Genomic DNA, 26,355 nt, shown 5'->3' with positions numbered 1-26,355 from the left:
TACTACTTTATAATTTGATTTGTCCTTCTATTATCAACGGGTCCCCTCCTTTCCAAAAAAAGAAAGAAAGTAGAAAATAAAGAGATTATGAGTGGGTTAACCGAGATTTGAACTCAAGAGATGAACACGGTTTGGTTCAATTTGTGTCAACAACGAATTATTGGTCAACCCAAACGATGAGACCAAAGTCGTCAAACCAATAATCACATCGCATCATGATCGTTGGATTTACTTAATGCCACATGGCACAATCCTAGTAGGGAATTGTAGGAAATTGTAGAGAATGAAATTACAGAGGATGTGGATCCCAACTCTGGATCCTATTCTTGGAGGGGCCCACTCAAAGAATTTTGTGATTAAGCCACGAGCTAGCTTGTCTTAGTTGACATTGACGGGGAAAACACAATAAGGGGTGGGATCACATGAGATCCACTGTGATTTTTATATTTTATTTCTTTCAATTTTTATAAGTGGACCTTATAACTATTGTTCGATAAAAAAAGTTAGAAAAACACATTGTTCTTCCTTGATATAGTGGTGATCTAGACTTGCTAAAGACGTAAGTTGATCATTAATTAGTGACATCATTGCTTACGTGTTTACCTCAGTTCTATTTTAAATTCCTTTTTGTGTATGCAGCTTCACATGCTAAATTGGTTTACTGGTTTATAATTTTATTTGCTTCTATTATGAATGAATCTCCTCTCCCCCCCCCAAAAAAAAAAAAAGAACCGAAAATAAAGAGATTATGAGTGGATTAATCAAGATTTGAGCACAAAAGCTGAACATGGTTTGGTTCAATCTGTGTTGACAATGAACTATTGGCCGACCCAAAAGATGAGACCAAAGTCGTCAAACCAATATGCACATCACATAAGGAGGTAGATGAGCTTGACTAATTATTATTGATGCGTAAAAATTACAAGATTAACTTGAATCCAATTTGAATGGAAACTTAACCCATGAACGCTATCTAGTCTTTATCTAGAATCAACCCCTAAAACCTAAAACCTTGGTTTTAAGCTGTACCGTATCGAATTAACAGCAGAAATTGAGAAAGAATTAAAATCAAAACTAAGTTGAAAAGGAAAAAAAAACCCTTAAAAGTCTTGGTTTTGATTTCTTTAAAACTGAAGTAAATTCCGGAAAAAAGAAAAAAGAAAAAGACATGCCATTGACACATCTAGATGATGGGGATATCAGTCTTGGGAGCAAACCAGGTAAATCAATACAGCTAAATAAAAATGAGCCTAATTTTTTGATGAAATACCTTAGCCTAACTGGAGTATACGATTTGAACTACAACCAAAAGTTGTTTTTGAGCCAAACTAGAATTAGATCAGAAGAAAATCAAAACGTGTACGACTCTACAATGTTGACATTAAACTATTATAATCCATTACCAAAAAATAAAAATAAAAGTTACTCAAATCTTGATTGTCGACCAATAAAACTAACTAATGGCGCATAAACGTGTTTATTTGACAGCCTTCAACGCGTCAAACACAGCCCTTCAAAGGGAGACAGGAGTAGATCAATATTTTAATTAGTCGATGACGATTTGTCCAGGAACGTAAGCTCTTACGTTGATAGTCACATGTCTTTCTCGTCTGCAGCTGCTGTCTGTTTCATATAAGATTGGACTGAAACCGCTCTGTTTCATCTTGTCTTGTAGATTCTGAAATTCCCAGTTCTCATGGCTCTCCTCGATGAGTTTTCTCTTGAAACCCATGAGCTTCACTTCATCCTCGTTCCTTTTTTGGCTCAAGGTCATATGATTCCAATGATGGACATAGCAAGATTACTAGCCCAGCAAGGCGTCACCATTACCATCGTCACTACCCCTCTTAACGCTTTTCGATTCAAATCCATCGTCGACCGTGCTGTTGATTCTGGCTTTCGAATCCAATTTCTCCAACTTCATTTCCCTTCCACTGAATTTGGGTTACCAGAGGGGTGTGAGAATCTCGATCATGTTCCCTCAAGAGCATTGTTGAAAAACTTCTTTCGTGCTTGCAGCATGCTCCAACCAGGCTTAGAGAAATTTCTTCAGGAAACGAAGCCACAACCAAGTTGCTTAATCTCTGACATGGGTCATCCATGGACATCTCAGACAGCTCTGAAATTTGGAATTCCGAAGATTTTCTTCAATGGAATGTGTTGCTTCACTCTACTGTGTAATCAAAACTTACTCCTTTACAAGCCACATGAGAGTGTCGAGTCTGATTCGGAGCCATTTGTGGTTCCAGGCATGCCTCATCGAATCGAGCTAACAAAGGATCAGCTAATGGGAAGTGTTCGTGATGACGAACCCGAAAGACGAGAAGTCAGAGAACAAGTTAGAGAGTGTGAGAGAACTTCAGACGGTTTGCTGGTTAATAGTTTCTATGAATTGGAAACTTGTTATGTGGATGGATACCAGAAACTCATGGGGAAGAAAGTTTGGTGTGTTGGTCCTGTTTCACAGTACAACAAAGAAGCCTCAGCTAAGGGTGAAAGAGGGAATAAAGCAGCCATTGCTGAGGACAAATGCTTGGAGTGGTTGGATTCCAAAGAAGTGGAATCTGTCATTTACGTTTGTTTTGGGAGCTTATGTCCTTTGGGTACTTCACAATTCATAGAGATTGGGTTAGCATTGGAGAGATCAAATCACCCATTTGTGTGGGTGATCAGACAAGGAAACAACAATAAACCATCAGCAGAGTTGGAGAGATGGTTATCAGAAGAAAATTTTGAAGAGAGGGTCAAAGGAAGAGGGCTCTTGATCAAGGGATGGGCGCCACAAGTGCTGATCTTGTCACACAAGGCGGTGGGAGCGTTTGTAACACACTGTGGTTGGAATTCGACAGTGGAAGGGGTGACTGCAGGTTTGCCTATGATAACATGGCCCTTTTTTGCAGATCAGTTCTATAACGAGAAGCTAATCGTGCAGATCTTGGGGATTGGAGTAAGGGTTGGTGTGGAGGTCTCTTGTCCGATCGGAGAAGGTGAGAAACTTGGGGTGTATGTGAAAGGAGAAGACATTGAGAAGGCAATCAGGATTTTGATGGAAGGTGAAGAAGGAGAAGTTGTAAGGAGGAAAGCTAGAGAATTTGGGAAGATAGCAAAAGGAGCAGTTGAAGAATGGGGTTCTTCTCATCTCAACATCTTAGGCTTTATTCAACATATCAAGAAAAGTGTTGTAGAGAAACATTCAAAGACAATCGATCGAGGAGAATAGTAAACTTACTTTGATGTCAAAACAAAGACTGTCAATTTTTTCTAGTTTGATTTTCTGGGTTCCATTTTATAGAGACACGTGTATGTCTCTGATTAAGTGTAGTACGTGTATGTCTCTGATTAAATGTAACTTTCCTCATAGTCTTTAAATATCTTTGCAATGATTGAAAAAGATAAGAATTCAGTTTTCTCTTTATGGCATCAGAGCCACAAGTGTTAAAGTCTTTTGCACAATTCAGTTTTTTGTTTTATTCCTCTTTTCTATTCGGTTGCTTTCTTTTCACGCAAGATTTGCTTTTCTTTTAAGATTTTCTTGTTTTTGAAGCTCTCTAGCCATGGCGTCTTCTATGTCTGTTTCCTTCTTTCCTTAACCATGTGCGCTGAAATGTCACAAATTTTGTGACAATAAAACTCACTTCTGAGAATTATCTCCTCTGCTAGATACAGATTTGTTCTCTGATCGAAAGCCAAGATCTGCTTGGTTTTGTTGATGATAGTATCCCTGTTCTTGATCGAGTGATCCAAAACGCTGCTGGAGAAGAGTCCCTTAATCCTTATTATCAGGCGTGGATTCGCACCGATCGACTTGTCAAAGCATGGATAACTGGAACGCTTAGTGATGGAGTTCTTGGTTTAGCCGTAGGGGCGACATCTTCTTTCAATCTTTGGAAAACTGTCTGATAATTTCTCTCACGCTTCTGAAGCCAGGGAGTTTGAACTTCTGTCAAGACTTCACTTCTTGCACAAGATTGATTCGACTTCCCTTGCTGATTTTCTGATTCAGTTCAAGACACTCTGGATCAGTTAGCATCCATTGGGAAACCTGTTTCAGATCAAAGGAAAGCAACACTTAATCAGAGACATACACGTGCTACACTTAATCAGAGACATACATGTGTCTCTATATTATATCTTTGCAATGAATGAAAAAGATAAGAATTCAGTTTTCTCTTTACTTTTGGTTCTCGAAACTTCCTATGTATTTTTGTGGCTAGAGAATAATAGAGAATTTTGTAGTTTTGTGCAAGTGTGTATTTAACATAACCCTTTGTGCTGTAAAATATACCCCCACAAAAACACACTCAGCAGACCTAAATGCCAACTTGTGTTCGTTATATATAGAGCTTAACAGTGGACAGCAAGCACAACCAACCACTTTCAAGAAACTATGATCAAATTCATGACCGTCAAGAGCAGTAAATGGAGAATTAAAATCATGTACATCAGTAGGTAACAATGATTAATGCAACAGTTTGAAAAGGAAGGACCCAGAACTTAATTTCAAAGCAACCCTAAAGGGGCCAGCATTGAAAGTCCCATATCAACAACATGTTGATGCTTTCTTTCTACAGTCATTGTGGTCAGAGGCATGGTAAAAAATTCAAGGGAAATTCAAGTTTCGACCAGGTGAAAATGGGAAACTTAGGTGGAAACTTGGGAAATTTTGAGGAACCGAGGACTTTCCGCAGTTTCGCATCGTTTCGGGAGTATTTTGGGGTGGATCCGAGCTATTGGTAAAAGATCTTTGTTGTTTTGCTAAAAAATCGATGTGATATGTCATTCAATGTCATAACATCAATGTGGTTGTCCAAAAAGTACATTATAAATTTAACTACTAGCACATAACATTCAATATATAATTTTTAACTTCAAAATAGTTGACAATAAAGGAAATACAATTTAGTGTTAAGAGGGTGTCAGGTGGATTCATCTTGTGGTGGTAGACTATGCCTATCTTCTCTCCTCCAACCAATGCATGCTCCCATGCATTTTATACCATGGTTGTCGTAAATCGCAACTATACTTTGGTCCGGTGCATCAATTGCTTAAGATAACCAACTTGAGGGAATACGCATTTTGGATAGGGGTCCTGGGGGGTATTTGTCGTGGTATTCGGGAAACATGAATAAACAGAAAATTGAAAATTTGGGAAGCTACAAAATTTACGGAAAGTCCCAAGTTTCCACGAAATTTCCTAAGTTTCCCATGAAATTTGGGAATTTTTTTCCTTATGAACCAGCTGGTCCAATTGGGTTGAACCAAGTTTCGATAGGTTTCGGGTTTCGATGAATTTCGCTTCATCGAAATTGAGGACTTTTTTTCAGTCCTCATGAGTTTCATTTCGCATTTTCCAAAATGGGAAATTTTGGTGAAAATTTCGCAACTTTCGATGGACTTTTGTTCTATGGTCAGAGGTATGAGGACAAGGAAGCAAATGTTTAATATCACAAGACTTTAAAAAACAACAAAACTATGGTATTCACTGCCCCTGTCTAAGAATTTGGATCATTTGCATTGATAGAGAGGGGTGGGATCCTCAGTCTAGGGAGATGATCCACACTCCAAAATCAGGTGGGCCCACAGATGAAAAATAATAAAAAATTTAAGATGGGTGGGATCCTCAGTGGTACCTTGTGCCCCCTTGTATTTGTGGTCGGCAAGCTTCCGGGAAGCACAAAGTGCTCTCTGTCAGGGCAATGTAGAAATAAGATGAAATTTGGCTTCAGTGATGAAATTCGGTCTTTGTGATGTAATCTACATTTAGGGGTTCGAAAATAATTTTTAAAGAGTTTGGGGGTCTTTGTGAAAGAAGTTTTACATATCAGGGAGGAAAATGTAATTTTGAAAAATTGAATGATATCAATGTAATGGTCATTAGAAGGACATGGATGAAGATCCAATTTTGAGGTTTGAGATTGATGCGCTTGGTTTTCAAGTGTCCAAGATGGAAAAGATTTCATTGCGTGTTTTTTGGTTGGTCGAGAGCATGAAAATGTGGTGCACTGCAAAGTATAATGATCAACATGATCATGTGTATCGCAGACTAAAGGCTTAAGATTAGAAACGATTCCATTTGAAATAATCTGGTGAAGGATACTCTAATCTTACATCACTTAAAGGATCTGATGCCCAAGATCTCACCTGCCTTTTAAAGTGGTTATCCAATGGTTGTGTGATTAAATTCTCTTTGGGACTTGTTTGCAAAATAAAATAACCCAAGCCACAATATCTTAGCTACTCGATCTCGAAGATATCCACCTAAATTCAACTTCAATAGTAATCAGTGATATTCAATTTTTGTTAACTAATTACTTAAATTAAACCAACGATCCTAATCCATACATCTAATGATCGAATTGGAAATAAGAACTAACTATGTAATACGAATGTTCGGCTGTTTCTTTGTGGTTTGTTGGTGGTTGTATAAGCTTAGGCTTGAGACTGGTTATCGATCTGGGGACTATATTAATTTAAATCTAAATTAAGATATGGAGGGTAGATGGGAATGGAGGGGGAGAAGACTATTGAAGAATCTTACTTACTTGCATCTTCCAAACAAAACTTGAATAAACGATTCGAATCTCAACCAACCCTAATAACCGGATCTAGAATAAACTAGATCGCAATTGCTAGACCCGAGAGAAAGCAATCCTCTTGAAACTTGAATTTGAACTTGAACTTGAAATTGCATTGATAAAACTTAAGGAATTACACTTGCATAAAAGAAAAATTACACGACTTCAATCTTCCTAAACATTCAATCTAAAAACTAGAACTAGAGCCCACAAATTAATCAAAGAACTAGAACAAACTAGAGCAAACTAAAGAGAATAGAAAGTGCAAAACTAAAGTAAAACTAAAGAGAAAGTAAAGTGTAAAACTAAAGTAAACTAAAGAGAAAATCCAGTGTGTTAGACCTAAGAGGGAGGTAATATTTATAGAAGAATGAGAATAATTTACAAACAAGAAAAAATAATGATAATAATAATAATAAGAGAAAAATAGAAAGAGAAAAAACAAATAAAGAAGGAGCAAAAAAAATTCGTTAGAAAGAGGAGAGAGAGAGAGAGAGAGAGAGAGAGAGAGAGAGAGAGAGAGAGAGAGAGAGAGAATAAGTGGAGAAATAAAATAAAAGCTTGCTTTTGAAGTTCACGTGGAGACAAGGTGGAAGAAAGAAAGAAAAGTGGAAGAAGGAAAGAGAAAGAAAATAAAATAAAACAAAAAATATATATATTTTGTTAACAAAAATATAGGTGGGTTGGTTATTAAGGAAATAAGAAAGTAAATAAAATAGAAAGTGGGAAGAAAGAGAAAAAACTAATTATAGAAATAAATAAAATCTAACAAAATAAAATATTCTAAAAAAATAGAAAATCCTAGTCTTTGACTACTTGTGGGCCCCATACAATTCTCAATTACAATAAACAAAAATAAAATAAAAATCCTAATCTAATTTTACAAGATATTCTGGAGTTGGCCCATAATTACATCTCTAGCCCATCATGCTCCAAATCAGGCCCACTTTTGCACTTGAGAATTTGAACGGACCTCTTGACGTGTAAAATCGCATGTTTAATACCCAAAACTCCAGATATTCGCTAAAGTCCTAGAAATTCATAAAATCTGCAAAAACAACATAAAACCCAAGGTAGCTCCACTCAAAGTGTTAAGAATGCATGATTTATGCCCTAAGATTTCACACATAAATGTGCTCATCAGGACTCACCCAGAAAATGAAATCCAACGGTTCCTGTACATAATGTTCATCCTCTTTAAAAGCCCGAATTTGAGATAAACATAAGCGGGGTTTTGAGGTTTTTGGCTTGTGGATACTAAGAAAAATAAGGAGGAGAAGCCAAGAAGCAAGATGGGTATGGAGAACATGCTCGGATGCGTGTTTTGGTGAAAACGTTGAAGAAGAAGGTGAGTGATCTATTGTAATCTCCCTGATTGAAAAGTTTCACCTTTTAAGTAGTTGCTTATTAGGGTTGAGTTGTTTGAGGTTGTGGTTTTATACTTTTGTGGGTGCAAGAGTACATACTGGAGTGGGTGCTCCATGTTTTTGAATGCATTGAGAGTGGGTACTCACTGATCATTATAATGATCAAAATTTTAGTTGGAAATTATTGAGTAAATATAAAGCTCTATTTAGGGCATTACTCTGTGGATGTAGGCAATCTGGCTGAACTACGTAAATTTGGTATCTCGTGTTTCTAGTTTATTTTTTATTACATACATTGGAGTGTTTTGATTGCAGAGTAGTGGTGCACTGTCTGGTAAACCCAGCCACATTGTTGTGTGTGGTGGACGTGACCTTGTGTAATTGATAATTACAGGATATCTTGACCATCACATCAAAGAGAATTTCAGAAGAAATTGATTCACCCTCCCTCTCAATGTCAAATTGGGAATAACAATTGGTATCAAAGTGTGGTTCTTGTGGAGAAAAGTTTAACCACTTCGGGATCTGATCAAAGAGGTTTTAAAAATGGCTACAAGTGAAGGAAGCTCAAAAACCTTTGGAAAAGTTCTGTCTTTGATGGTACATGATTTGTTTTTTTGGAAAAGAAGAATGCAAATATACATTAGATCACTAGGGTATGATGTATATCAATAAGTAATTAATGGTTATGAAGAACCAATAGCTCTACTTACAGATAATGAGTAAAAAGGCTTATGCACACAATCTCAGGGCACTAAATACTATTATGTCTATGGTTAAAGTAATGGGTTGTGATATAGCTAAAGAAGTATGGGACAAGTTGATAAGCATCTATGAAGAGGAAGCCAAAGTTAAGAAAGCAAAACTACAAATCTTTAGAGCGCAATTTGAAAGTCTCAAAATGACTGAAGAAGAAGACATAGACAACTATACAATCGGTAATGAGTTGTGACTCCTCGGGGGTTGGAGAATTGAATTCGATTGTCAGATTCTTCGTCTCTCCCTTTCTCGTCTCGCCTTGAGATCCGACTTGGTATGTCCTCTTGATGAAGTATATGGAACACTTAAGACTTATGAGATGAGAATTCAAAAGGGCAAGTTCACAGAGAAAGAAGGAGCATTCAAAGCAATGAACAAGCTAAAGGTTGAAGAAGAAAAAGAATTTGAAGACTATGATGATGAACTAATAGCTTACTTAGCTAAAAAGTTCAAAAAAGGAACAAGTAAATACAAAGGAAAATCACTTTTGAAGTGCTTCAGATGTGGTGGAATACGACACTTTGCCTCTAAATGTCCTAAGAGAGGAGAAATAGATGAATTAGAAGATGAAGAGGAAATTAACAATGATAGGAAGGGAAAGAAAAAATTCTTACCAAATAGAAAGAAAAAATTCTTACCAAATAAAAAGAAAAGCCACTTCAAGAAGAAAAATCTTTTGACTAAGAAAGAATGCTACTCTTCTGAAGAAGAATCAGATGAAGACAATGACTCAGCTGCCAAAGTTTTATTTATGGCTATTGAAGATGATGAATCACCTCAAACTCAAGAAATGTCTGATGATGATGAAGACATTGAATGTGAAATTGATTATATTGGTGAATTGTACTCGGCCTTGCTTGATCTCAAAAATGAAAGAAAGAAAAATAAGGAAAATGAATAATCAACTTGAAAAGTTAGAGACAACAATCACAGAATTGATAGTCACAATAACTGAATTAGAGCATGTTATAAATGACTCATCATCTTGCCTTTCTATCTCAAGTGTAAAAGTGTGAAGAACTTGAAGAAGAAATTGAAAAGTTAAGATTTGAGTTTCAAGGAGAACAAAAGAGAGTCGAAGCTGCCACATCATCTATTCTAATTACTTTGAACTCCAAAGACAAGGAAGTCAAAGATCAAGTGACTGAGAATACTCATTCGTTTACCTCTTGTAGGGCAAGAGACAATATGCTAGATGAGCTTTTGAGCATTCAGAGATCACCTCATATCAGAACTGGACTTGGGTACTCTTAAGGGGAATGTTCAAATGCAGTAACGACCAAAGGAAGTGGAATTGCAACAAATCTAGTGAACCTTGATGAGAAGCAACAAAAGAATCCATATGAACTTGGCTAACATATCAAAACATATGTTGTTTTTGGACTTCCACAACCCAATGCTCCAAAGATATTTTGAATACTAGCGGGGATCTCCCTGGTACGTAGTCATATGTGTTTGTGCGGCTTCGCCTTTTTTTTCTGTTTTCTAATAAAAAAAAACAGAATCCATATGTTGGCAAGATCAACCAAAAAATGGGTAAAGATGACTATACTAGAGTTTATCATAAAAAAATAAAGGTCAAGGCTTTAATGGATGTTGTTATGGATGCAACAACTTTGGACACAAAGTGACAAATTGCAGAAAAAAAGAATTGGGATGTGGTATTCAACAACATTAACAAATTTGCACTATTAGCTAAGGTTGAAATAGAGTGCTTCAGGTGTTTCAAATTGGAACATATTAGATATTGTTGGATTGTTTTCCCTTCATAGAAGAAGATAACTCTTTTGCAAAAGCAAGCTCAAATTCATGCACAAACAATTCAAAGAAAGTCTAGAGAACTTATTAATGACATCAGATAAAGCAGTTTGGGTTGAGAAATGACAAAAAGAAAAGACAAATTGCTTGGTAGTTCAGACAGCTTTAAGGCTCATAGTGGTGAGACACCTTGGATCTTGATAATGGATGTTCTACAAATATGATAGGTGACAATAATAAGTTCTCAAGCCTGGATCTTTATAAAGTGTTATACAACGGCGTTTCTTTCAAACGCCACTATATATAACCATATAATGGCGTTTATATAAAAACGCTGCTATATGTTCACATACTACGACATTTCCTTAAAATGCCGTATATCTTTACTCAAAGTGCCGTTGTTGATCCCTTTTCTTGTAGTGCTATAAAGGGCTATCTCCAAAAGATATGCACCAAATCATATTTTTTCTCTTCTAGCTTTTTTGTTAGCCATTCAAACACCTTCATAGAACACTAGTTGGTTATTTAGATATCTATTAGAAAATAGCATCACCTCGAATGATTCATTGTAAAATGTAATTGTTTAACGAACACCAAGAAATAGCTAATTGAAATAGAAACAAAACAAAAATCACAGAGATTTAACGTGGTTCACACACCAATGAGGTGTGCTACATCCATAGGTGGATAGGAAAATATTCCACCACATATATGGGAAGAGGTATGGAAATGCAAAACTCTTCAAAAATTAAAACTTTTCTTTGGAGGGCATGCAACAAAGGTTTGGCTACAACAGTAGACCTAAATGTTAGGGGAGTTAAAATCCATCTAAAATGGGTTGAGAAGATGTAGTAGGACTCCTTCTAGATAAAGGACTGAGTCAAGTGGGAAAGTTCCCATGACTTCTAGGGACGAGGATCTTCCTAGGATTAGTATAATCTTTGAAAGACCCACTCCTGAGTCTATTTGGCAGGCTAAACAAAGTACTTGTGTGGTAGGCACCGTTGAGCTCTCAATTGTTACACGTTTTGTTCATTGTGAACAGATTAATTTTTCGAAAATGACCTTGTGGATGTCCACACACCCCATGATGATGCAATAGTTATCAAGGTCAGGTCAACTAATCACATGGTCTATAGAGTGTTAGTTGACACCGGATCATCAACAGACATTTTGTCTTTGGATGCTTTCTAACATCTAAAGATAGATTAGGATGCTCTCAAGCTAACTAGAGCCCTACTTTATGGGTTTGCGAGAAGTTCAACCATCGTAAAAGGTAACATGCAACTTTATTTGACGATGGGAATGTTTCCCCGACAAGTGACATTGCCTAACATGTTTATGGTTGTGCACAATCTTTCAGCCTATAATATTATTTTTGGGAGACCAACACTAACTGCTATGGAAGCTATAGCTTCCCTAGGCATATGATGATTAAATTTCCTACAGAGGAAGGTGTTGGTATTTGCAAGACAGATCGAGGCAATCCAATTAATTGTTATCTCAATTTCATTTGTAAGCAACCTACAGTACCCCTCGCTAGAATGGCATTAACGGTGGAGGTACGTGATGATCGTGATGAAAGATAGATGCAGCGTGGAGAGCCTATGGATACGCTTTAGAGAGTCCCCTTAAGTACTGTCAATCCAGAACAAGGAACACACATTGGTTATGATCAAAAAGAAGAGTTCAAGCAAAAACTTGCTACTTTCCTTGCTCAAAATGCTGTCATTTTTCCTTGGTTAGCTAAAGACATGCCAGGGATGGATCGAAAGGTTGCGGAGCATAGTCTATGGATCAACAAAGGAGCCACTCCAATTATATAGAGAAGAAAAAAATTCTCCGTTGAAAAGCATCAAATCATTCAAGCAAAAGTAGAAAAGCTTGAAAAGTCTAGTTTCATCTGCCCAATTGAATGTCCAACTTGGCTCGCGAATGTGGTGATGGGGAAAAAGGAAAATGGGAAGTGGAGAATGTGTACAGATTACACAAACCTCAACAAATCTTGTCTAAAGGATTGTTATCCTCTTCCTTGGATTGATTTTCTCATTGATGCCACAGCCGGACATGAAGTTTTAAGACTAACAAGTTACATTCAAGAAGTTAAATTCTGAATATGACTTCCTCTCTCTGCTAGTCTCCTTATAGAATTGGGAGACTAACAAGTTACATTCATAACATCGTCTCTGCTTCTTCCTTCTCTTCAATTCTCTCTTCTCCTCTGGTCTTTTTGTTCAGAATTTTCCACTCTTTTCTATCCTTTCTTGTCGAAAAATCATGTTCATGGAAAGCTTATCCGATTCTAATGATGAGGACTAGGACTGGACAGGGATCATAGCACGGAAGATATATGATAATGAAAAGCGTCAACAAATCTCTGATTCTGATGATGAGGACTGCGACTTGACAGGGATCATAGCACGGAAGATAGATGATAACGAAAAGCGTCAACAAATCTCTGAATATGAACCAAAATCCAATGATAGCAGCAAGAAAAAGAGATGCCGTTACTAGAACTGTTGTGACCTGAGTTGGATTTGCGATATACTCCTCAGCTCTTGGCTCAGTTCTTGTTTTCTAGCCTCTAACTCCTCTCATTCTTGAATAGTTTGGGTAAATTTCAAGAACCCTTCTCTCGCAATTCGCTAGTGTAGCATTATTTGAGGCATTTTTGTTCTTGTTTATCCTTCAGACTAAATTCAGAAAAAAAAGAAACTTGGATTCAACTTCTTAACCATAATCAAGTTATTTTGGAGTTTCAAATCAATAATCAGCAAATTGATTGTCTGGGAACAATCAGCTGACCCCTGTTTGATAGTGGTAGAATTTGACTCATGCTCATTGTTTGAACCATAAATCCCTTAATACTCATTCAAATGACTTGATTCTTTTTGCATTAGTTTATAGACTTAAAGAGATTCATTTCATTTGAAGAATGCTTGATCTAATTTCATCTCTAACTTCCTCAAATATGGATTTGAAATTTGTTGTTGTACTACCAGCAAGGTATTCGATCTCGATCCCTCCCATCTTTTGGAATATAGCTTCATTATCACTAGCCCAATTGATTCGATTCTTTTTTGCATTGCTCTAGACATAAAGAGCTTTATTTTATGTGAATGACACTTGGTCTAATCCTTTTATAGCATTTCGTAACTTGGGTTGGAAATTTGTTGTTTTGTTGTCAATAGGGAATTTGTTTGTTTAGTGTTTTCGAGTCTTTGGGTCTGGGATTAGGAATTTAGGTAGGGGTATTATACAAATTACTATTTAATTTTAAATTTTTGATAACTAAACCAATATTCTAAAAGCATTTGTTAAATCTCTAAATGTGTAGCACCATCTTAACATCTTAATCTACAACTTATTAACTATTATTGACAGACGAATGTTTCATGTCTTTGTAATTTAACAAAGCAAGAATACATTTAAAATGTTATTTTTCTCATCCTACAATGGCACTAATAAAAGTCAATTTTTCATTACCTTTATTACCAATCTAAATTCAAATTCTACTGCTCAATACATTGTATAGTAGACTTTTTAAAAGGAGGGAAAAGAGCCAGAATTAAAATCAATGATGATTGAGTTTGAAAAACAAGAAAAACAATATATTTATACAGTTTAATTATATATAAAAAAATTATCACTAATAAATATCAAGCTCCAAGAATTAGTATGTACAGTTGTCACAAAATTTAATAACAAGAATTTTCCATACAGTATCACCAACGTTTAAATAAGAATGAAAATATTAGGAATCATTATATGCTCTTGAGTGAGTCTCATATATATTGAAAAATAATAGGCAAGGGCAAAATCTCCAATGAATTAAGAGTGCAAATAAATAATGTCCATAATTTATAAGGAGAACTGGGTGTATATATGAATAATAAGTCATTCTATTAATCTTATTCTATTTGTTAACAAAAAAAAAAAAAACTATCCTAATCCAATCTATCAAAAACTCATAATTTCTCATAATTTTAATCTTTAATAGAAAATAGTTGGGATATTTATTGTTGTACCCCTATACTATAGATTAATTACTAAAAGGACCCTGTTCTTTATGAAATTACTGTTGTCCCTGTCATTCTAACAGTGTTAAGAGACCATTACAGTTGAATGTTTAATATCTTTCTTCGAGAATCAGAAAGATCCTTTTTGAGTTTGAATTTTTGTTTTGTCCTTCTAAAATTAAAAGATCAAAACACGTTTACTATCTTCATTTAAAAAAAAAAAAAAAAAAACCATATCAAATACCAATTTTAGAGTTGTATTCTTATTATTTTGAATTTCAAAAAAAAAAAACCTAAATTATTTTTTCTAAGAAAAATATATTCCTAAAATAAAAAATGCGAGGTTAGATAGTAAATAAATAAAAACCTAATGGAAGTGGAAACTTCCTAAAATTGATAACATTAAATTGGAAAGTAAATAACAAAACTTAAAAATGACACCAAAGGTTACTAGACTCAGAAGTTAACGTTTGTAAGTCTTCATTTTCCTTACCGCTAATATTATTCAAGGCTTTTTAGAAAATGTACATTTCAATATAACGTGTACTATTTTGGATATTATTCTCTATTTGAAGTAGCTTAATCTATCTCATATAAGGGCGGAGTTCCCAAAACACCAAGAGGACTTGGCCCTCTTTGAATTTTTAGAATTTCTCATGTAGTCCTATTTTTATGTGTAATGTCAAATCTTGCCCCCCTCCTCCCATTTTTTGCAACTTCCCCACTCCATTTCTTAAAATTTCCTCTATGGCCATTTTTCCATGTGTAAAAAAATCAGTACTTTACCCCCCCCCCCCCAATGTTAAATATTGGGTCCATCCTAGGTCTCAAAACCTAATTTTAGACTAAGCATTAGTCAGAGACAATCCTTAAGGCCGCGTTTGGTTCCGCAATTCCCCTGGAATCCGCTTCGAGTCATGTTTCTATAGAATCATGATTCTGTGGAATTAGGTTTTGTAGGATCATATTCGTCATAAAAAAACTGTTTGGTTCTCCTAATTCTGACAAGTGAATCTGTCTGAAAAATCATTTGGTTACCCTGATTTCGAAAAATGAATTTATTTGAAAAAATTGTTTGGTACCTTGATTCTGTGAGTGGATTCAACCTGAATTACTTGAAAAAGTGTTTGGTTAACCTGATTTCGTGAGTGGATTCAACCTGAATCGCTTTGAATAACCATTTATTGGGTTGAGGGCTATTGAGAGGAAGTGGAAGAACTTTCTTGCTCCCCCTTCCTTGGATTGGTTAAGAGGAGAAGACAATTTTTTTTCTTTAATTTGGATTATTTTGTTCCCCTAATTGTTAAGGGTAATAGATAATTGGGATAAAAAATTACTGTTGTCCCCCTGTAGTTTGATTTTTTTACTAATAAAACCTTGTTCTTTATGAAATTATTGTTGCCTCCCTTCCTTATAACGGTGTTAAGTAGCCGTTAAGTTTGAATATGTAATGTCTAATTTGTCCTTCATTAAAATTAAGAAATCAAAAGTCGATGCTACCTCATTTATAAAAAATAGATTAAATGTCAATTTTACCCTAAATTTTATTTATTTTGAATTAATAAAATGGGAAAAATCCAAATCCGATTTGGTTTCCCACCTTCACTAAACTTCATTTATTTTGAATTAAAGAATTGAGCAAAATCCAAATCCGATTTAATTTCCCGCCTTCACTAAGCTTCATTTATTTTGAATTAAAGAAATGGGCAAAATCCAAATCCGATTTGGTTTTCCACATTCACTCAACTTCATTTATTTTGAATTAAAGAAAAAGCAAAATCCAAATCCAATTTGATTTCCCACCTTCACTAAAGATCATTTATTTTGAAAATATTTTAGGTGATATTCAGTTTCCAATTTGAGTTGAATTCGATTTTCCTTCCTCTTCCGTTTCTATTTGAGTTTTATTCAATCATTCTCTCTTTATTTAGTGGATTTTTTTTTTTGAGAAAACGGATTATAGTTATTTTTTTTCTCCACAGTTAATTAAGGGTACTACTGTAACTTGACAAAAGAGTAAATAAGTAAAGAAATAAGTATAAGGGTATTTTGGGGTTTTTGAAAAAAATATAAAGATGCCACATCATCAATAAACTAACGAAACTTAACAATAGGGGGCAATAGTAATTGTAGACAAAGTTAAAGGTTGGACTAGTAATTTTGAAAAGTACAGGGGATATAGTAGTAATAAAATCAAAGTACAGGGGGCCAATAGTAATTATCCCTAGATAATTTTATATAAGTGTAACTACTTAATATAAAACCTGGCAAGACCAAAACTCTAAATTAGCTGCTAGCTCCCACATACATGATATATGGCAGCTCCTAATGACAATTAACATTTTGCATTTATGAGAGTACCAAATTAAACAATTGACCACCACCAACAACAACTTGACTTCAGAATGTGTATACAATTAATGATGTTTTATAAGTTTGGAATGCAAAATGGTCTCTTAAGCCATTATATGGAATCTAATTTATCCATTTTCTAGGCGTTGGTTGGAGACACATGCATTGTCTGAATATCAAATTGATATCTCAACTGTATAGATTAGGATCTTGACATGCTAACCGTTTTATCTTTGGGATTTTTTCTTGTTAGGTGTCTTCACGAGAAATTTTTTACGCCATTCCTTTACAAAGAGCTCTTTTTGTTTCCTTAATTTCTACTTTGAGTTACTGAGATATAATTGCTAGCGTTTGTCAAAGAAACAGATGATACATGGCGACCCAGGAAACCAAAGATGTCGACAATAGGAGGAACGTTTATCCTTCACATTACCAAAATAACACAGACGATAAATGGTTCCCTTGGCTAATTCGTCTTTAATGGTGGTTAACATTACAACAACTACCCGAAGAACAATACTGGGGTTCGTGGAGGCTGTGTGGCTACGTTTCTTGGCAGGTTTTCTTTTGAGCCTCTTCAAGAGAACAGCAATCTGGGACCATCTTCATTAATGTAATCTTTCTTAGTATTTGTTCTTGACTTTTGCTCAGTTTTTTGTATTTTTTGTTTTACATTTTTGTGGGGTTGTGGGGAAGTTTAACTTCAAGGATTCTGTGTATTGCTTAAAATTTATGAATTTTGGTTTGTGCGGCTTAATGGTTCTCATTTCAATTGGTAACTCTGTAGAGAGAATGGTTCTTTTTAATTTTTGCTGACTGCTATTTATCGAGAATTCTTTTCCTCTCTATGTTTCTGTTCTATATTTTGTCTAATAGTATTGATTCATGGAAATCTGTACTCAATTATTTGATCTTATATTGTCTTTTTGGGTTAACATTTAATCTTATAGTTCAGTAATTTTCCTTTTGTCCATTTCCAGTTGTCTATGAAAGATTTTGTCCCAACCCATGCTGTTCATGTCCTCTTATGGCAGAGTTTTTCTGACATGGGTTCGCCATGTCCTGTGTCTCAGACGCTACCAATTGCTATTCTTGGGTCGCTATGTCCTGTGTCCTCTGATACCGATTGTTGTTGCCGATTGCTCGAATACCGATTGGGTTGTGCTCTGATACCGATTGTTGTTCTTGTGCCATTACCCTCGTCCAGATATATCTCAGTAACTCAAGATCACACAAAAAGAGCTCTAGTAACCCCCCATGCCTGAAGAGAAAAAAGAGTTCTATGTGCTGCTAACAAGGAGATGAATGAGTACGACCAACATGGGAGCATGACAAACTCCATGGTAATATTCATTGAAGATTTATCATGGGAGCTAGAATCAATGATTCATGATCAGACATATGGAGCATGACAAACTCCACTAATATGAGATTAGCACATCAACTGGTTTGATTACCAGTCAATTAGTCAAAATAGATATAGATTCCATGGTATACCCATACTAATTCAACTATATTACCTTATCCTAGTTGAACTGTTATATAAATCCTACTTTAATAATCAATTTGGGATATTTTTATTGAATTTTAGTGAAGAGGGAGGAGAGCCAGCAAATGGAGAATTTTATCTAAGAGTTCTCATAGAGGGAATATCATAGAGAGAGAGAGAGAGTGGAAGAACGAAATATGATATCAATAGGAGAGAATGTTGACTAATGCATGACATTACTCTTACTGTACTTGAACAACTATCCAATATTACTGATAAGCTACTGCCTTAGCTGTCCCTCTCAAGCTCTTATATTAAGACCTTAACTAATGCAAAACTCAGAGAAAGACAAGAATAATACTCAACTCACACTAAGTAGCACAAATTTTCCAGTTCAATATCACTAAAACTTTCATAAGAATCTTCTCAAAATATAATAAACACCTATTGCATGATTATCATTAATCAAAATGTTAGAGATTGAAGAAGCTACATAAATAATAGAAATAACAGCTATACCAACTATGAGCCAGCAGCCAACTAGTAATCAAACTATCCTCTTGATTAACCAACACTTAATAATACTCAAAAAACCTCCAAAACAGATAAATATGAGATAATAAATGCAATCAATCGATGACAAAACTTGACATGCAGATTCCTAACCCAAATGCAACTAGAACACATAATCAAAATAACAGAGAAATCTGAAACAAAATCTACTCTATATGTACAGCTGAGAAATATCACTTGTCTTCTTATAAATATTTCTAATAAGCTATGTCACAATTCACCAATGAGAATTTATACAATTATCACTGAACTGTTCAACTTACAAGTCATTCACTTTTGAATTAATATGCTTTTAACCTGAGATTGCATATGTTGTCATTGTTGGCAACTAAAATACAGTGTGTTCTAAGAGTACATGACTTTTACTGAAGTGAAGCTCCCATAAAAGACTTTGGGCATTTGTTATATATTTTAGAGGGTTATTAACACTATCACAATAGTTTTGAGTGTTTGTGAGAAGATTTAAGTGTTTTGGGTGAAGCGAAGATTACTTAGAATAGTGGATTTCACAGGTCACTGCACAAGGGTCACATTGGATTAATATTTTAGTAGTCATACAATTGTTTTCTGGATTCGACTTAAACTGAAGAAACGTAGTTCAGGAAGTCTTCTTTCCAACGCACTTTTCGGATTGTGATTTTGATAACAAACAAGGGATTTATGAGGTTTCTCGTGAGAGTGTGCAATATGAAAGCAAATCTGGGCATGGTAGAAGAAATATCAAATTTGGCTACTGTGATGTAATCTACTCTCAAGGGTTCGAAATTTTTTTTGAGAGTTCGGGGGTCTTTGTGAAATAAGTTTTTCACCTCAAGGAGCAAAGTGTAATTTTGAAAGATTAGGAAAGTGTAATTTTGAAAGATTGAATGATACAATCTAATGGTCATTAGAAGGATGTGGATGAAGATCCAATTTTGAGGGTCAAGATCGATGCGTTGCTTTTCAAGTGCCCAAGACGGAAAAGATTCCATCGCGTGCCTTTCAGTTGGTCGAGAGCATGATAATATGGTGCACTGCAAAGTATAATGATCAACATGATCCTGTGTATCCAACTTAAACGTAAGATTAAAAAGATTCCGTTTGAAATAATCTGGTTAAGGGTACTCTAATCTTACATCACTTAAAGGATCTGACGGCCCAGATCTCGCCCGCCTTTTTAAAGTGGATATCCAACGGCTGTGGGATTAGATTCTCTTTGGGACTCATCTAGAAGATGAAATCCAACGGTTTCTATGCATCAACGTTCATTCTCTTTAAAAGCTCGAATTTGAGCGAAACAGAAGAGGTTTTTAAGTTTTTTGGCTTGTGGAGACTAAAAAAAACGTGGAGGAGAAGCCAAGAAGCAATATGGGTATGAAAAACAAGCTTGGATGCGTATTTAATCACCCCTCTTTTCCCTACTCTTTTTCCTGGTGTAAACCATTTATCGCCTGTCGGTGGATTCTTAACAGGTATCCTCCTTAGTTTTATCCTGTTGTTCCGACCTCAACTTAGACGGGGGGAGTAGAGCAATCGTTGAGCAGAAACTAAATATGAGCTATACCAATAATTTTTGTATTTGGCCTCACTATACTTACTAATTCTTGGGTAAGTTCTCCTGATTGAAATATAAGTAATTCTTCGTTGTTTGTAAATATTTTTGTTGGGTAAAACTAAAATTTGAATTTCATTGCATTGTTCCAATAATGCTTGGGATTTCTTCATTTGCTTCAGTTGTTACATTCAAAACTGATTCCCATTATTTTAGTGTTAACATTTGCAATTTCATCACTGCGCTGACAAAGATGCTTCATGAGGGTTAATGCGTATGAGAAATGCCAATGGTGCCATAACCTTGACCGTGTCCCTACTTCAAAATGGACATTGAACAGAAGGCTATTGTACCATCATAGCTGTTGTTTCCTGCTACTCTTTTAAAGACAAAATTGTACTAAAGAGAGTGAAAAATCATATTGTATTTTTTCTGTTGACCTTTTAAACTTGTAGCATTCTACAATTGTTATGAAATTATAGTTTTTTGTTTCCTACCATAATTCATAATTCTTAGTGGAAAATTTTCTTCTGGCACGGGGGATTACTGGAGTTTTTTTTGTGTGATCTTGAGTTACTGAGATATATATAAATGAGGGTAATGGCACAAGAACAACAATCGATATCAGAGTACAACTCAATTGGTATCAGAGAATAACCCAATTGGTATCATAACACAACCTAATCGGTATCTGAGCACAACCCAATCGGTTTCTGAGCAATCGGTAACAACAATCGGTATCAGATGATGGTTGTTTTTACTTTTACTGTTGTTATTACATAACCTTGTAGGGAAGTTGATTAAATGACATCTACGACCCTCCTTAACTTGGGTGGAAATTGTTGCTAACTGGACACATTATAGAGACAAGGTAACACTCCTAGTGTCTCGCTTCTAAATGGCAAGGAAAAAGAAAAATCTTGCTCTATTCTATAATTGATAATCAATATTGGCTTTATGCAGGGATTTGTGAAGGGCTTGATGCATGTATTTGTATTTTCGTCAGATTTGTTCATGACAATTGTTAACTTAGCCACGAGACTTGTTCCCGGTGTAGACCGATTGGCATCTATCAGTGGATTCCTAACATGTATCCTCCTTGGTTTTATCCTAATGCTCCGAACTTAGCCTGGCTGGGTGGAGTGGGCCAATGGTCAAGCCGAAGTTAGTGAAGTTTCTAAATACAACCCATACCAAAAAAATTTGTGGCGGGTCTCACAAATCTTACTCACTGTTGGGTAAGTTCTACTAATTGAAATATAAGTAATTCTTTGTTGTTTGTAAATATTTATGTTGGGTTAAACTAAAATTTGAATCACATTGTATTGTTCTAGTGATGATTTGAGATTTCTCATTTACTTCAGCTATTAAATTCAAAATTGATTCTCATTGTTTTGGTGTTAACATTTGCAATTTCTCCATTGCGCTGGGAATGATATTTTTTGCGTTAATGCGAATGAGAAATGCCATTGGTGTCACTATTTTGATTGTGCCCCTACTTTAAACTGGAGTTGTGGGAGTAACTGAAATTTCATGTGGCACTTCTTCATTGTGTATATGAACTCATGTGATTTGAAGAGTATGGACTCCTTTCCTGTATTTCCCTGGACATTAAACAAATTGTTTCATGCTACTCTTTTAAAGACAAATGTTTATTAAAGGGAATGCATCACAATTATATTGTATTCTTTCTATTGACATTTTAGAACTGTAGCATTCTTCATTGTTATTGTTTTGAAACTCAACATGTTCACAAGCAAATGAATAACACTTGAATGGAACTAGATACTAGGAAAAAAAAAAAAAGTCTCCATACTGATGTCCATTTGATCACTTTTTCCTATTCAAGTGCCTCCCAAGTAATCTAGTTTAACAAAGTACAGGAAACACGAAAATTAATGTTGCTTTATTTCATTTATTTATTTTGGTTACAAGGACAATTCAACACATTTAAAACATAAATTTTCTAGCTCATGGAACATTTTTTGCACTATCACTCATCTTACCTTAGGCTAAAGTACATCCACAACATCATCAGCTATCAAGAGCAAATAATAAAGCAAATCCAGACACAAAAACAGTATCACAATAAATCTGTATACACACATAGGAGAAAAAATTAACAAGGGATTCAAATCAGTACCGAGTAACAGAAGCTCATAGCACTTGAATGTTTTCGAGTAGATTTTATTCATAGTTTGGTATCAGAGCAATCTTGTTTGCTTTGCATTCATATATAGACCACATAACTAGACATGGCTGGCTCTGCTGCCTGACTTGGTGACAGGTGGTGTGCATCGCATCTCGTGTTTCTTCTTCTTCATTATGTACTAATTTTCCTTGCAACTTTTAAGATAGCAGGTGCCGGGTTTCAATCTGTAGCATTCCTAGGTCTACAGTAGCTTCTTGAGTCCTCTTATGGGTTACTTTACAATCTCTTGATGTTTGATTTTGTTAACCAATGTTCTTAAACAAAAGGTCCTTGAGCATGGAAGGGTTTTCCCTTTGATAACAGTGGTTTCGGCCCTATAGCTCGGAATGAGTTAGAACTATAGAACAAATATATAGCCAATATATTTGACTTGCTAAAATTATGTGTTTACTCTTGAGAGAATCACCCGACATGCCATTGTAGAACAAATTGTAATTTCTGCTACCATTTATAATCAAATGTGTTAAAGAGAAAACAACTCAGGAGAGAACACTAGCACAATCAATGGGAGCCAAACTTGCCTATGCTTCAAAAATTTAGTAATGGTCATATGTGATTACTTTTTACGTTGGCTTAGTAGATATCTATAAGTTGTTAAACAGTAAGTTGTAGCCGCTTTATATAATTATTTTCTTATATTTAATTAAGGAAATGGTAGAATGAAAGTAGCTACCTTTTCTGAACCCAAATTACGATTCATTCGTAGAAGAGGACGCCTCAAGATGTCCAAGATTCCTGAACTAATATTTTTATCTCAAGATAGGTACCCGAAGGAAGAATTCACCTTCATACGTACCACTAAGGTAGTTACTTAGATTCCTTTTAAAACATAACAGAGAATACTGATGTCTAAAATTACACTTCAAATTTTCACACCTAAATATGAAAATAAGTAGCCCATGCTAGACTTGCAAATGGATAGTCGAAATCCACCTCCAGATTTACATTTGTATTCGTTTAATGGTGTTCAAATGTGGAAGTTTTCTTACAGGAAAATATATGTATTTGTTCTAAAAGCAACCAGATTTAGATTCGGATAATTGTTTACCGGATTGGATAATATCCGGATAAAAATTTATCTAGTTAAAGTGAAGTATCTAACATTTTAACCCCGAAGGATAACTCAATTGATAAAAGATCAACGCTTCCACGTAGGAGGTCAGTGTTCGATTCCCCTTGGGTTAAGGGCGAAGTCCCGCCGATATTAATTATAAAAAAAGTTCCGATGAGGATGTAGTCGAGGCTAGCGTAAACTAGCCCAGATGAACCTCATATCCAAAATAAAAAATAAATAAATAAAAGTATCTAACATTCTTTTTCCTCTAAAAAGGTATGATAATCAAGTTCGCAAACCAATAGTTAGTAACCGAAAAATCAGAAATTTAGATAGCGATTTTGCATTTAGATAGTGATGTATCTGAGCCAAATCTGGTACGTTTACAAGTCTAGTTCATATTATAAAAAGCATGAACTTATGAGAAATGACTATATTTCTATTTCCTTAAAAGTCCTTAATTATTTTATCTGCGTAAAATAATAAATAATACCTAGAACTGTAATTTATTTCACAATACAATAATAATCAATATTAGTTGCAACTCCAGGTTCAATAATCATTTTCTTTTTTCTATTTTAATTAATTTTTGTAATATTTAATTTTTCATTTACTATCATTGTGTTTAATTTAATTAATTAGTTATTCTCTCTACTCCTTTCAATTATATGAGATAAAAGATACATTACTTCCACACTACTGTGGGCGGAAACATTTTAGGAGCTTGGGCAAAGAGGAGGCATACCACTCAAGAGTTTGTGTTCCTTTATGGTGTGGCTGTTGTGGAAAGAAAGAAATGCTAGAGTAAAAGCGGAAAAGAAGTGGAAACCAAGGGAACTCGTTCAAGAAATTCAAAGAGCTCATTCTGAATTTTGGGCACAAGTAAAGAAACCTATAGAGACAAGAGCGATGGACCAAGACAAATGCAAGATGCTGAACCTACACCCCCTCAACCGCCTCCATCACCAAGTTTCTTAAGACTCAATGTGGATGCATTGTGGAAGCCAAAAAATCGTGAAGGTGGGATTGGAGTGGTCATACATAATGAGGAAGGGAAGCTTTTTCTGGCTAAATCTATACCAATATCCTCCTCTTTGGTAACAGAGTGAGGCTCTCACATTAAGGGCTGGGTTACTTGAGGCTCTAGTGGAAGGAATGGATTATATTCAAGTTGAATCCAATTGTAAGAGCTTGATTGATTGTATTCTGGACAGTATTACCCCTACCCCTCCTATAGTCTACCTAGCATACAGGATGTTGAGGTGTTAGCTACTAAGTTTTTGGGTCTCAGAGCCCATTTAATCTCTAGAAAATCCAGTATTATTGCTGATTTCTTAGCAAGGAAGGCCTTCTCAATTGAGAGTCCAATAGTATGGCCTCATTCTGATGGGTGGTTATTAGAGCTATGCTCAACCACACCTTTGATTCACAATGAATAAAATTGTTGATTACCAAAAAAAAAAAAAAAAGTGATGTTTCTTACCAATTTACTTTATTTTGAGATGACACGAATGGGATCCTATTTTAAGACAATTTTTTATTTGTTGTTGCATGGGTGTGTCTTGTGCGGCCCTTGAAGTGAGACATACCCATGCAACAACAAATACCCTAACTAGGGTATGTCTCTTATGGGATTTTTATCAGTATCTATTTCTAACAAATAAATGGACCATCATTTTTTTATGAGTGAAGGACACAAATGTCTATCAGTCACATCCAAAAGTTGAAATAAAATTTAAAAGATTGAAATTTTTTTATTTTAATTTAATTTGAATCTTTGGATGTGACTGATGGACATGTGTCCTTCATCAGAGGGAAATGGATGATCCATTTATGTGGCACTCAATTTGCATTTGGGTCAGGCTTTTAAAACTTTACCCCTCACCATGGATACCCTAGTCTAGTTGTGGCCTTGATCTTAAACCTTAGGGGGTTTATGATCTTTGACCCTGATCTAATTCTACCGGGCCAGTCCTGATTGAACTGGGTGAGTCAAGTGGGCCTTGATTAATTGGCTCAAATCAGTTCATTATTAAAGGCCTAACTTTAACCTTGACCTAACAAAACAACCCATAATTCAAGTTGCCCACCGAATGGATAAACTGATTTTAAAATTCTTTGTTTGGTTCTATTTTTATATCAACATTAGTATTGTTATTGTTGCTTTGTTTTGGTTTATATACAGATGCTTGTAAGTTGGTTGGGAATGAGGCTTTGGTATTCTAATCACTGTGGCAGTCGAAGTCTTGAAAATCAATTTGGTTTACTACATCAACTTTCGATAAAAAAATAAAAATAATAATAATAATAATAATAATAATAATAATAAAAGAATATCAAATATCTATAGTTAATATTGGTTGCATAAATTGATAAACCACGTCATAATAATTGAGGTGCAAGTTTGGCTGTGATAGCTAGTCTGAACACATCTTGGTCCACCTTAAGCCCAAACAAGGTTTGGGCTCAAAATTTGGCCTTGATGGTAGTCAAGATTAAGTGTTTGACTAAGGCTAGGCCATACAACCATAAACACTATTTTTGGTAAAATTAGAGCATCAAGTATAGAAATTTTGTATTGCTTTTTATGTTGTGGTTAAGAGTAGGGTTGAATATCTGATCTCATATGACCAACTTGCTCAACAATATAGGATCAAGGCTGTGCT

The 26,355-nt window shown here is 35.2% G+C and overlaps 1 pseudogene; it reads left to right on the top strand.

The window, feature by feature from the left end:
- The first annotated feature begins 1,647 nt into the window (after window positions 1–1,647).
- On the top strand, window positions 1,648–4,395 carry LOC149023701 (UDP-glycosyltransferase 73C12 pseudogene; annotated as a pseudogene).
- The last annotated feature ends 21,960 nt before the right edge of the window (window positions 4,396–26,355 follow it).

This window comes from Hakea prostrata, chromosome 2 (assembly GCF_041222555.1).
Source record: "Hakea prostrata isolate BN-2017 chromosome 2, UWA_Hpros_2, whole genome shotgun sequence".
Lineage (NCBI taxonomy): Eukaryota > Viridiplantae > Streptophyta > Magnoliopsida > Proteales > Proteaceae > Hakea > Hakea prostrata.
The sequence above is the reverse complement of the archived record's forward strand: the minus strand, read 5'-3'. Positions and strand labels throughout refer to the sequence as shown.